Source organism: Bubalus bubalis, chromosome 2 (genome assembly GCF_019923935.1).
Source record: "Bubalus bubalis isolate 160015118507 breed Murrah chromosome 2, NDDB_SH_1, whole genome shotgun sequence".
NCBI lineage: Eukaryota > Metazoa > Chordata > Mammalia > Artiodactyla > Bovidae > Bubalus > Bubalus bubalis.
The window spans coordinates 111685029-111699822 of NC_059158.1; positions in this window are offsets into that span (position 1 = coordinate 111685029).

Consider the following 14794-nt stretch of genomic DNA (forward strand, 5'->3'; position numbering starts at 1 on the left):
AGTATTAAGACTAGGGAGTTAACACATAATATTACATGTAACCTGTATTCAGAAAAGAAATGCCAGAGTATAAAATGGAAATGAGCTCAAAATGAATATAGCATAGGATTAACACTTGAACAGAAATTGTAATTTATTATGTTTTCAGGGGGGTTAAGAAAGTCTTATTCTTTGGTTTATCTCTGTTTTGATTGTGATCATGTATACAAATCCTGATAATCATAAACTTTCTCAAACTTAATTGTCAAAAAAAATTTAATCCTCTAAAACCTTTTCTTACTTTACAGCACTTTGCTTTATTCACTTGCTATCTCATAGAAATACTTCCAAGTTAAGTGATAACTCTAATTCTTTAATAGTTGTATACTATTCTTTTATGTGCACATGTCATTACTTATATCACAATTCCTTATTGAAGGGCTTTTACCTCTCTTTTTTTCTATTAAAAATGCTGCAGTTAACATTATTATATATGTTGTTGGGCTTTCCTGGTGGCTCAGTGGTAAAGAACCGACCTGCCAATGCAGGAGATGTGGGTTTGATTCACGGGTTGGGAAGATCCCCTGGAGGAGGAAATGGCAACCACTCCAGTATTCTTGCCTGGGAAATCCCATGGACAGAGGAGCCTGGCAAGCTACAGTCCGTAGGGTTGCAAAAGTGTTGGATATAACTTAGAGACTAAACAATAACATATATGTCATTATGCACTGGTGATTTAATTTCTATTATATGATTTTCTGGGAAATAGATTCCTGGAAACTTGTAAAGGTATATTTGGTTCTTTTTCAGTAAACTTTTAATAATACACACACACACACTGATGGTGCACAGATCGTAAGTGCGTACCACATACTTTAAGATATAGAAGATTAGCAGTACTTTATAGCTGGACAATACATAGACTCAGATGTAAAAATATTTGCATCTTTCTCATTGTGTGATAACTTGATTGTATTTCCACACTTTATCCAATCCATAATCAAAAATTTGAGCTGTTTCCAGTTTAGGGTTATTACCAATGGTACAGTTACACATTCTTCTGCATATCTTTTGGTGAACATAGGTCCACACCTACATATAAATGGAAACAGTGGGTCATAGGATGTGTATTTATTCCACTTAATGGTAAACATATACAAAGTTTATCTGAAGTTGTACTAGTTTACAATCCCAGTTGTAGGATATGAAGGTTTCTATTGTGCCGCATTCTTCAGTTCAGTTCAGTTGCTCAGTCGTGTCCAACTCTTCGTGACCCCATGAATCGCAGCACGCCAGGCCTCCGTGTCCATCACCAACTCCCGGGGTTCACTCAGACTCACGTCCATCGAGTCAGCGATGCCATCCAGCCATCTCATCCTCTGTCGTCCCCTTCTCCTCCTGCCCCCAATCCCTCCCAGCATCAGTCTTTTCCAATGAGTCAACTCTTTGCATGAGGTGGCTAAAGTACTGGAGTTTCAGCCTCAGCATCATTCCCTCGAAAGAAATCCCAGGGCTGATCTCCTTCAGAATGGACTGGTTGGATCTCCTTGCAGTCCAAGGGACTCTCAAGAGTCTTCTCCAACACCACACTTCAAAAGCATCAATTCTTCGGTGCTCAGCCTTCTTCACAGTCCAACTCTCACATCCATACATGACCACAGGAAAAACCATAGCCTTGACTAGACGGAATTTTGTTGGCAAAGTAATGTCTCTGCTTTTGAATATGCTATCTAGATTGGTCATAACTTTCCTTTCAAGGAGTAAGCGTCTTTTAATTTCATGGCTGCAGTCACCATCTGCAGTGATTTTGGAGCCCAAAAAAATAAAGCCTGACACTGTTTCCACTGTTTCCCCATCTATTTGCCATGAAGTGATGGGACCGGATGCCATGATCTTCGTTTTCTGAATGTTGAGCTTTAAGCCAACTTTTTCACTCTGCTCTTTCACTTTCATCAAGAGGCTTTTGAGTTCCTCTTCACTTTCTGCCATAAGGGTGGTGTCATCTGCATATCTGAGGTTATTCTTACTATTACCTAATCTTATCTTTTTATTTTAGCCATTTGGCAAATGTGTAGTGATTTCTAGTTGTGATTTAATTGCAATATGTTGAGGACTGATAAAATTTAGCACTTTTTCATTTATCGGCCATTTGAGTATTCTCTTTTGCCACTTGCTTTTTTCAGGTCTTTTGTTTATTTTCCTAATATGTTGTCTTCCTTTTATTGACTCATAATAGTTTTTCATATATTCTAGTACATATATATCTTCTACTTCTTGCTTTATGTTTTGATATCTTGTAGTGGTATCTTTTGATGAGTAGATAACTTGAAATTTTAATGTAGTTCATCTATCAGTCTTTCATTTCATGGTTATGTTTTTATGTCCAGTATAAGAAATCTTTGCCAATCGGAAACTTACTAAAGTATTCTAACATATCTTCTTTCAGAAGTTTTATTGCTTTATCTATTACATTTAAATTTATAGTCCTTCTGGAATTGATTTTTGCATATGGTGTGAGGTACGTGTCAAGATTAAATATTTTTCTATGTGGCTATCCAGTTGACTCAGCTTCAGTTATTGAAGAGATGATTCTTCCCACACTGTATTACAGAGTCAATTTTGTTGTAAATCAAGTGACCATACATATAGAAAGAGTCTTTTTGTGTGTGTTCTCTATTTTATTCCTTTGATTTATTGGTCTGTCTTGCACCAACACCACATGGTCTTAATTGGGGTAACTTTATGGTTAGTTTTGATATCTGATAATAAAATTCCTCCAACTTTTTCTCCTACAGATTTATCTTGTTTATTCTTGGTCCATTGCTTTCTTATATATGTTTAAGAACCAGCTTGTGCTACACACACACACACACACACTGAGATTTCATTTAATTTATAGATCAATTCAGAGATAATTGGTATAAAGCTCCATTTACATAGGCAGGCCACTTTAATTTATCTCAAAAATGTTTTGTAATTTTTCTGTGTGTATGTCTTAGCTTCAGTTTTACTCGGTGACATCTGATCATTCTTGATACTAATGAAAATGATGTCATTTTTAAGAAAACATGGGTTTATAATTTTATCTGTTACTACATAGTAATATATATTTATTTATGTATTGTCATATCTAGAGACCTTGTTAAGTTCTTTTAAAATAATATTTTGAATTCTCTACATATACAATGTCATACTTGAATTATGACCAATTTGTTATTTTTTTCTAAACTTTATGCATTTTCTTATTTTTCCCCCTTGCCTTATGGTAGAAGAGAGGGCTTTTTGCAATGCTAAAATGTTGGGAAGAGGCAGAGATAGTGGACCTCTACATTTAGTTTTTCATCTCATGAGGATATCTCAATAGTTAACTGTTAAGTAGAATGTTTGTTATAGACACATTTAAATATATTTTAATTGAGACAGAATCTATATACAATGAAGTGCATAAATATTAGGTTTTCAGATTAATTAAGGTTTGCATATATTTATATATACTTTTGGAACAACCACTGGATCAACTAAAAGAGAACACTGCAATATCTCAGAAAGCTCAGATGTGCCCCTCTGCCCTTCCTCACCAGGGCCTCTGGCCTAGTGACTGAACCCAGCTGGTGTTAAATGGGTAAGGGAGCTCACTGATGAAATTATGAATCTTTTTTTTTTTTTTTTGAGCATAGAGCGTGGTGCAGAAAGGTGAAGGTTAAATCTTCTGGGACATAAGGTAAACATGCATCCTTTCTCTTTGTCAGAGTCACCTTTCCTCTTTTGTCCCCATACAAAGTCCCAGTAGATATCAATTCAGTCATACATCTTTCTGGAATCTGAAACACTGCTCTTTGCTCTTTTTTGTGTGTGACTATCTATGACTAAACTGAAATAACAATAAAAAATGTATGTTGAAATTTTGATATTAGTTAAGTTATGGATAGTCACAAAGGCAATTGACCACTCTGTAACATTAAGAAAAAAAGATAAACTTTTTTTTTTATTTATTATTTTTTTAAAATTTTATTTTATTTTTAAACTTTACGAAATTGTATAGTTTTGCCAAATATCAAAATGAGTCCACCACAGGTATTTTAAAAGTCATCAAAGAGCTATGGGCTCAAAGAAGTTTAAATAAAATAATTTTAGAAAGATATTAGGCCTTCAGCAATGAGCAAAGATCAGCAGCATTCTTTACATCTCAATGCAGTGATTGGATGGGAAAATAAGACCACTACAGGCAAAAAATGTAAAGGAGAAAGGAGATTCACTGAGATTTTACTACTGCAGATCAACTGACTGCTTACCAATTCTCTGCGTAAAGAATTTCTAGGGGTCCTAGAAAATTGAAGGCTGGTTAGAAAATAAAGAGAAGTTGCTTAATTCATGTTTGATTAAATTTCAAAGCACCTTTGGAAGGCAGGGCTTGATCTTACTGTGGAGAACAAGAACACAAATTACCTAAACTAACTAATTAAAGTTCCTAGCTGCACAACAAAGGAACAAAACAAGTCCTTTATGGAAGGATTTCTGTCCACTTGAATCTCTACTGCTATTTTATACCTAAAGTATAGTGCATGCACAAGCATCACAAAGGTGTGCAAAGTAGCAGAACACTGTAACTTACAAAGTAAAAAGGGAAAAAGAAGCAAAACCATACATGACACAGCTACAGGAATTAACGAAAAAAATATTATTAACAAAAATTTAGAGGAAAAGAGATGAAATGGTATAAAGGTGAAGAATTTAAGCATAGAAAGAAAACTAAAAAATGTAAATTCAAGAATTAAAATGAATGAGTATTCCTTTGACTGGCTTAAAAGTAGACTGGACACACACACAAAAGAATTATTAACTTAAAAGAAGGTCATTTGGAATTATCTAAAAGTGAATCACAGAAAATTAAATAATAATTGCAATAGAGGATCAGAGCCCTTTAAGAGATTGTAAAATGTTCTCATATATGTTTAGTAATAAATAGTTAAAAATAAAATTGTAAAATAATACAATTGCAACCCTCCAAAACATGATATAAGGGCTTCCCTGGTGGCTGCTGCTGCTGCTAAGTCGCTTCAGTTTTGGCTGATTCTTTGCGACCCCATAGACGGCAGCCCACCAGGCTCCCCCATCCCTGGGATTCTCCAGGCAGGAACACTGGAGTGGGTTGCCATTTCCTTCTCCTCCCTGGTGGCTAGTGGCAGAAAAATATGCCTGCAATGCTGGAGATGTGGGTTCAATCCCTGGGTTGGGAAAATTGCCTGGAGAAGGAAGTGGCAACCCACTCTAGTATTCTTGCCTAGGAAATCCCATGGACAGAGATGCTTAGCGGGCTATAGGCCATGGAGTCACAAAGAGTTGGATATAACTGAGCAACTAAACAACAACAAAATATAGATAATAATTTTAAAGAACTATGTCTAAGGCTAATACATTGAAAATTGAAAGAAATTAAAGATCTAAATATCTATTTATAAGCAGATAAATATATATAAATATATATTATATATTTATAAATAAATAGATAAACTATGTCATAAATTACAAGTCTGAATATTAAGATGCCATTTCTCCTGAAGTTGATCTATCAGTTAAATTCAGTTCAGTCACTCATTTGTTTCTGACTCTTGGCTACCCCATGAGTCACGCCAGGCAGCACACCAGGCTTCCCTGTTCATCACCAACTCCTGAAGCTTGCTCAAACTCATCTCCATCAAGCTGGTGATGCCATCCAACCATCTCATTCTCTGTCCTACCCTTCTTCTCCCAGCATCAGGGTCTTTTCCAATGAGCTAGTTCTTCACATCAGGTGGCCAAACTATTGGAGCTTCAGTGTCAGTCCTTCCAGTCAATATTCAGGACTGATTTCCTTTAGGATTAACTGGTTTGATCTCCTTGCAGTCCAAGGGACTCTAAAGAGTCTTCTCCAACATCACAGTTCAAAAGCATCAATTCTTTGGCGCTCAGCTTTCTTTATGGTCCAACTGTCACATCCATGCTGTTGAAGCCTAGCTTGGAGAATTTTGAACATTGCTAGCATGTGAAATGAGTGTGATTGTGTGGTAGTTTGAACATTCTTCAGCATTGCCTTTCTTTGGGATTGGAATGAAAACTGACCTTTTCCAGTCCCGTGGCCACTGCTGAGTTTTCCAAATTTGCTTGCATATTGAGTGCAGCACTTTCACAGCATCATCTTTCAGGATTTGAAATAGCTCAGCTAGAATTCCATCACCTCCACTAGCTTTGTTCGTAGTGATGCTTTCTAAGGCCCACTTGACTTCACATTCCAAGATGCCTGGCTCTAGGTGAGTGATCACACCATTGTGATTATCTGGGTCATTAAGATTTTTTTGGTATAGTTTTTCTGTGTATACTTGCCACGTCTTCTTAATATCTTCTGCTTCTGTTAGATCCTTATTGTTTCTGTCCTTTACTGTGCTCATCTTTGCATAAAATGTCCCTTTGTTATCTCTCATTTTCTTGGAGATCTCTAGTCTTTCCCATTCTATCATTTTCCTCTATTTATTTGCATTGATCACTTAGAAAGTCTTTCTTATCTCTCCTTGCTATTCTTTGGAACTCTGCATTCAGATGGATATATTTTTCCTTTTCTGCTTTGCCTTTGACTTCTCGTCTTTTCTCAGCTATTTGTAAGGCCTCCTCAGACAACCATTTTGCCTTTTTGCATATCTTTTTCTTTGAGGTGGTTTTGATCACCACCTCTTGTATAATGTTATGAACCTCTGTCCATAGTTCTTCAGGCACTCTGTGGATCAGATCTAATCCCTTGAATCTATTTGTCTATCAAATCTAATCCCTTGAATCTATTACTTCCACTGTATAGTTGTAAGGGATTTGATTTATGTCATACCTGAATGGTCTAGTGGTATTTCTTACTTCTTTCAATTTAACTCTGAATTTTGTAATAAGGAAGTTAATCTATAGATTCCCACTTATTCCATCCCAATTTAAATTCTGTTGTATAACTGGAGAGTTTATTTTTAATAAGAATTTTAATATGTAACTATATACTATGCTGCTGCTGCTAAGTTGCTTCAGTCATGTCTGACTCTGTGCGACACCATAGACGGCAGCCCACTAGGGTCCCCCGTCCCTGGGATTCTCCAGGCAAGAACACTGGAGTGGGCTGCCATTTCCTTCTCCAATGCAGGAAGGTGAAAAGTGAAAGTGAAGTCGCTCAGTCGTGTCCGACTCTTAGCGACCCCATGGACTGCAGCCTACCAGGCTCCTCCATCTATGGGATTTTCCAGGCAAGAGTACTGGAGTGGGGTGCCATCGCCTTCTCTGATATACTATGCACTAATATACAATTAGTGCAATAACTATAATATATAATATGTTATACATTATACAATTGTAGAACATAATACATATTTAAGAATATAATTTATATGCATAAATCTGGGGAAAGAAATGCCAAGGCTCCCTTGAAAAAGAAAAATTAAGATGGATGACTGATGTACCATATTTCAAGACTTAGAGTAAAGCTATTAATTGAGCCAATTGGATATTACTATAGAGATACATGAACAGATCAACAAAACCAAAAAGAAAGCCTATAGATGAACCCCTATATATAATTACTTGATTTTGACAAGGGTATCAGTAAACAATTCAATAGCATAAGGGAGGGTTATTTAATTTAAAAATTATTAGGGTCCTCCAGAGAAGTAGAATCAGTAGGTGAGATGACGGATAAAGAAGAACGAATTATAAAAGGAATTGGTTCCCACAGTTATGGGGACTAAGTCCTACAGTCTGCTCCATCTGCAAGTTGGAGAACCAGGAAAGCTAGTAGTATAATTCAGTTTGAGTTGAGGAGCTGGAGTTGGGGGCGATGTATTAGATCTAGGGTCCAAAAGTCCCAGAACCAGAAGCTCCAAGGTCTGAGGACAGGAAAGGATGAATGTCCTAGCTTAAGAAAAGAGAGAAGGAACTCACTGTTCCTCACTCTTTTGTTCTATTCTGGCCCTCAGTGGATTGGGCGATGCCCACTTTGGTGAGAGTTGATGTCCTTACTCAGTTTACTGAAGCAAGTGCTAATCTCTTCTAGAAACATCCTCATAGATTCACCCAGAAATGCTGTTTTACCAGCTACCTGGGTCTCTGTCAACCCATTCAAACTGACACATTAGGTTAATCATCACAATAAATACTGCTGGAGAAACCAAATATCCAAATTGAAGAGTGCTTACAAAATCAGTAACTGTTGACCCCCTCATTCTTACCCCTTACACCAAAATTAATTTAAAAAATGAATCATAAACCTAAATGTAAAAGCTAATAGTTTAAAGCTTCTAGAAGGAAATATAGACAAATCTCTTGGTGTAGGCAAATATTTCTTAATTAGAATAGAAAAGGCACTACTCTTAAATATTTTGAAAACATTGACTTTTAAAAATAAAATCTTCTAAATACCAAAGATAGAGATAAGGAAGTAAAGAGACAAACCACAGACTTGGAAAGTATATTTATAAAAGTATATCAGGTAAACGATTCATATACAGAAAAATAAAGAAACCCTACAAATCAATAATAAAATGACAAGTAACTCTTTCTTCAAATGAGCAAAAAACTTTGGATGAACACTGCAGAAAATGAGATCCTAAGACCACAAAGTATATGAAAAGGTTCTCAATGCTATGGCTAACGCAAATCACACTCACAATGAAATTTTAGAATGAAAAACAAGCAAAAACAAAAACTGCACATATCGGATGAGCTAACATTAGGAAGATTGGAAACTCCAAGTATTTGTGAGGATACAGAGCCTCTGAAATTGGAGAAGGCAATGGCAACCCACTCCAGTACTATTACCTGAAAAATCCCATGGACGGAGGAGCCTGGTATGCTGCAGTTCATGAGGCTGCTAAGAGTTGGACAAGACTGAGCGACTTCACTTTCACTTTTCACTTTCATGCATTGGAGAAGGAAATGGCAACACACTCCAGTGTTCTTGCCTGGAGAATCCCAGGGACGGGGGAGCCTGGTGGGCTGCCATCTATGGGGTCGCACAGAGTCGGACACGACTGAAGTGACTTAGCAGCAGCAGAGCCTCTGAAACTCTTGTATTGGGAGTCTAACATAGTACAATACCTTTGGAAAACCATCTACTACTGTTTCATAAAGATTACTATTATTTGAGCACGTGAACTAGCAATTCTGCTATATAAGACCTTCTTGTACAAGGATGTTCATTAAAATTCAACTTACTAAAACTCATAAGAAACAAATAAAAATTTAAGCAGTAGTAAATTTGGTAAATACATTGAGGGTTTCAAGACCTCTAAACACATTAATTCCCCAGATGCTATGAATAAGGAGGTAAAATTTCTTTGTTGGATGATTTGTTGAAATCCTAGTAAGAATCACTCCTGCCCTGCAGTGGACTGAATATTTGTGCCCCACTCCAATGTTGAAGCGTAATCCGCAATGAGATGGTTTTGGGAGGTGATTAGGTCATAACAGTGGAGCCTTTGTGAATGGGATTAGTGCTCTTATAAGAGACACCCCAGAGTACTCCCTATTCCCATCATATTGAGGTAAAAGCAAAAAGACTTATTATGTTTAGGAAGTGAATTCCCATCATATACTGACTCTGCTAGTCCCTTCATCTTGGGCTTCCTAGAACTGTAAAAACAATAAATTTCTGTTATTTTTGAGCTATGCAGTCTATGATATTATGTTATCATAATATCATATTTATATAGATATGTTATTATGATAACATGCATAATATGCATATTGACTATGCCAAAGCCTTTGACTGTGTGGATCACAATAAACTGTGGAAAATTCTGAAAGAGATGGGAATATCAGACCACCTGATCTGCCTCTTGAGAAATTTGTATGCAGGTCAGGAAGCAACAGTTAGAACTGGACATGGAACAACAGACTGGTTCCAAATAGGAAAAAGAGTACGTCAAGGCTGTATATTATCACCCTGCTTATTTAACTTATATGCAGAGTACATCATGAGAAACACTGGACTGGAAGAAACAGAAGCTGGAATCAAGATTGCCGGGAGAAATATCAATAACCTCAGATATGCAGATGACACCACCCTTATGGCAGAAAGTGAAGAGGAACTCAAAAGCCTCTTGATGAAACTGAAAGAGGAGAGTGAACAAGTTGGCTTAAAGCTCAACATTCAGAAAACAAAGATCATGGCATCCAGTCCCATCACTTCATGGGAAATAGATGGGGAAACAGTAGAAACAGTGTCAGACTTTTTTTTTTTTGGGCTCCAAAATCACTGCAGATGGTGACTGCAGCCATGAAATTAAAAGATGCTTACTCCTTGGAAGGAAAGTTATGACCAACCTAGATAGCATATTAAAAAGCAGAGGCATTACTTTGCCAATAAAAGTTCATCTAGTCAAGGCTATGGTTTATCCTGTGGTCATGTATGGATGTGAGAGTTGGACTGTGAAGAAGGCTGAGCACCGAAGAATTGATGCTTTTGAACTGTGGCATTGGAGAAGACTCTTGCAAGTCCCTTGGTCTGCAAGGAGATCCAACCAGTCCATTCTGAAGGAGATCAGCCCTGGGATTTCTTTGGAAGGCATGATGCTAAAGCTGAAACTCCAGTACTTTGGCCACCTCATGTGAAGAGTTGACTCATTGGAAAAGACTCTGATGCTGGGAGGGATTGGGGGCAGAGGAGAAGGGGACAACAGAGGATGAGATGGCTGGATGGCATCACCGACTCAATGGACATGAGTTTGAGTGAACTCCGGGAGTTGGTGATGGACAGGGAGGCCTGGCATGCTGCGATTCATGGGGTCGCAAAGAGTCGGACACGACTGAGCGACTGAACTGAACTGATACTCTGCCAAGATAGTCATCAACTTCACTCTCAGACTCATTGTCAACTTTGTTCAAGTCCCTGACTTATCAGTCAACAGGAAACAGTAGAATGGGAAAGAGTAGAGATCTCTTCAAGAAAATTAGAGATAACAAGGGAACATTTTATGCAAAGATGGGCACAACAAAGAACAGAAACGGTATGAACCTAACAGAAGCAGAAGATATCAAGAAGAGGTGGCAAGAATACACAGAAGAACTATGCAAAAAATAATCTTAATGACCCAGATAACCACGATGGCGTGATCACTCACTTAGAGTCAGACATCCTGGAGTCTGAAGTGAAGTGGGCCTTAGGAAACATCACTATTAAACATAGCTAATATAGGTGATGGAATTCTAGCTGATTCAAGTCCTAAAAGATGATGCTGTTAAAGTGCTACACTCAATATGCCAGCAAATTTGAAAAACTCAGCAGTGGTCACAGGACTGGAAAAGATCAGTTTTCATTCCAATCCCAAAGAAGGTCAATGCCAAAGAGTGCTCAAATTACTGCACAACTAATTGCCCTCATTGCACACGATAGCAAAGTAATGCTCAAAATTCTCCAAGCTAGGCTTCAATAGTACATGAACTGAGAACTTGCAGATGTTCAAGCTGGATTTAGAAAAGGCAGAAGAACCAGAGATCAAATTGCCAACATTTGTTGGATCATAGGAAAAACAAGACAATTCCAGAAAAACATCTACTTCTGCTTTATTGACTATGCCAAAGACTTTGACTGTCTGGATCACCACAAACTGTGGAAAATTCTTCAAGAGATGGGAATTCCAGACCACCTGACCTGCCTCCCGAGAAATCTGTATGCAGGTCAAGAAGCAACAGTTAGTTGCTTTAGGAATTTAGTTAGGAACAACAAACTGGTTCCAAATTGGGAAAGGTGTATGTCAAGGCTGTATATTGTCACCCTGCTTATTTAAACTATATGCAGCATATATTATGCTAAATGCCAGCCTGGATGAAGCACAAGCTGGAATCAAGATTGCCGGCAGAAATATCAATAACCTCAGATACGCATATGACACCACCCTTATGGCAGAAAGTGAAGAAGAACTAAAGAGCCTCTTGATGAATGTGAAAGAGGAGAGTGAAAAAGCCAGATTAAAACTCAGCAGTCAAAAAACTAAGATCATGGCATCCAGTCCCATCACTTCATGACAAATAGATGGGGAAACAGTGTTTGACTTTATTTTTCTGGGCTCCCAAATCACTACAGATGGTGACTGCATCCATGAAATTAAAAGACGCTTGCTCCTTGGAAGAAAGTTTATGACCAACCTAGATAGCATATTAAAAAGCAGAGACATTGCTTTGCCAACAAAGGTCCATGTAATCAAAGCTATGGTTTTTCCAGTGGTCATGTATGGATGTGAGAGTTGGACTGTATAGAAAGCTGCGCACTGAAGAATTGATGCTTTTGAACTGTGGTGTTGGAGAAGACTCTTGAGAGTCCCTTGGACAGCAAGGAGATCCAACCAGTCCATCCTAAAGGAAATCAATCCTGGATATTCATTGGAAGGATTGATGCTGAAGCTGAAGCTCCAATAGTTTGACCACCTGATGTGAAGAACTGTTTATTTGGAGAAGACCCTGATGTTGAAAGATTGAAGGCAGGAGGAGAAGGGGACAACAGAGGATGAGATGGTTGGATGGCATCATAAACTTGATGGACATGAGTTTAAATAAACTCCGACGGTTGGTGATGGACAGGGTAGCCTGGCGTGCTGCAGTCCATGGAGGTTGCAAAAAGCTGAACAAGAATGAGCAACTGAACTGAGCTGCTGCAGTGTCACATATGAATTGGTGTCAGTCTTCACTATGAGCCATCTCCATCTTATGTAAAGTAGAAAACCAACCCACTAGGAAGATATCTCATTACCACTGTCTCTCTCTTTTCACTATATCCACCTTGGACAGAACACTATTAATTCATCATGAATGCATATCTTTCCTTTTCCCTTTTCCATCTACAGGTCTTGCAGTATTTTCCATGAGGCTGTAAACTGGATAAGGTAGAGTCAGTGAAGCAAGAATAGGCACTGAAATCTGAACCTCTTGGTGCTTTTTATCCACGTACTCTGGACTTACTAGTGTTGGAATGTGTCTAATTTCCACTTTTGTCCATATAGTATAGAGTGCAATGACTGCTGAAAATGTTCCAATTTTATGATTGGTAAATCGTATAATACCAAGTACATAATAAGTGATTTAGATCGCCTGCTTGGCACCCCATAGTCAAGTATTCAGTTTCTCCTTGTGCCCAGTCAGCAGAAGCAAGGGCTGCATTTCAAATGGAGTGTAATTGTCAGAAAGAGGCCAGCAGGACATAACTCAACTCCAACGTCCTTAGGGTCTGCACTGTGCTTCTTCTATGGGAGTTTGTCATATGTTTCATTCAGCATCTCTCTTCTGTTTCCAAAACAGAGTGTCTACAAGTCCCGGGTCCCAAGTGACAGGGCAGCATGCACTGTATCCCATTCTTGCTGCAGAGACTTTTTGCTTTAAGGCCCCACTCAAAATCAGAAGGCTTCCAGTTAACACAGTACACATCTTGAAACAGTGAGAAGGAATAAGTGATAGTTACCCCTAAATTTAGAGGACCACTGTCATTGGGTCTGTTTTCATTGGTGAGTCAGCAAAGTATAGTCAGCCGTCCTACCTGTGGCCTCTGCATCCACAGAATCCTCTTATACAGAGGGCCAGCTGCATTATAGCTTTTTATATTAGGGACTTGAGCATCCACAGGTCTAGGTATCCAAGGGGTACTGGAACCAATCCCCCGCTGATACCAGTGGATGACTGTGTGGCAGGGTTTTGTGATGGTGGTTGGTTGGTTTTTGTTGTTGTTTTGTGGTGGTGTTTTTTGAAGATATAGAAGATATACTAATGTGTTCAGTGGGTCCAGGAATCTGTGTAGTGGGGCACTAAATGTTAATGGGTATTTGGTGCCCACCTCTGGCACACATATGTTCCTTCCTACTTATTAAGTACAAAGAGGAAAATGTTATCAATATAAGGAGCCGGCATAGTTTTTTGGAGGGATATCAGGAAAATCAAACTCACTTTGAAATTTATTATGGATGGAGATTAGGAAGGTTAGTATACCTCAGTGACAAGATAACAAAATACTGTTGTCCCAAATACATGAAGACAAACAGCTTCTAATTAACTTTGCACATAATGATAAGGGCAGAAATCATCAAGTTAATATCTGTATAATAGGTGCCAAGGAATGTGTTATTTTATTCCAGAAAAATGCCACATTCACAAAAATCACTGAAATCGACGTCACTGAATCATTAAGTTTGTGCTGATGTATACTAGAATACATCCAGCATGGCGCTGGAGTGGTGAGTGGCTGAGGGGAGATACCAAACGTCCAAGGTCAGAGAACTAAAATGGACTGGAGTGGGTAAATTTAACTCAGATGACCATTATATCTACCACTGTGGGCAAGAATCCATTAGAAAAAAATGGAGTAGCCATCATAGTCAACAAGAGTCTGAAATGCAGTACTTCGATACAATCTCAAAAATGACAGAATGATCTCTGTTTGTTTCCAAGGCAAACCATTCAATATCATGGTAATCCAAGTCTATTCCCTGACCAGTAATGCTGAAGAAGCTGAAGTTGAACAGTTCTATGACGACCTTCAAGACCTTTTAGAACTAACACCCCCCAAAATATGTCCTTTTCATTATAGGGGACTGGAATGCAAAAGTAGGAAGTCAAGAAACACCTGGAGTAGCAGGCAAATTTGGCCTTGGAGTTCAGAATGAAGCAGTAAAGAAAAGAAGAGTGAAATCGCTCAGGCATGTCCTACTGTTTGCGACCCCCTGGACTGTAGCCTACCAGGTTCCTCCGTCCTAGGGATTTTCAAGGCAAGAATACTGGAGTGGGTTTGCATTTCCTTCTCCAGGAGATCTTCCCGACCCAGGGGTTGAAC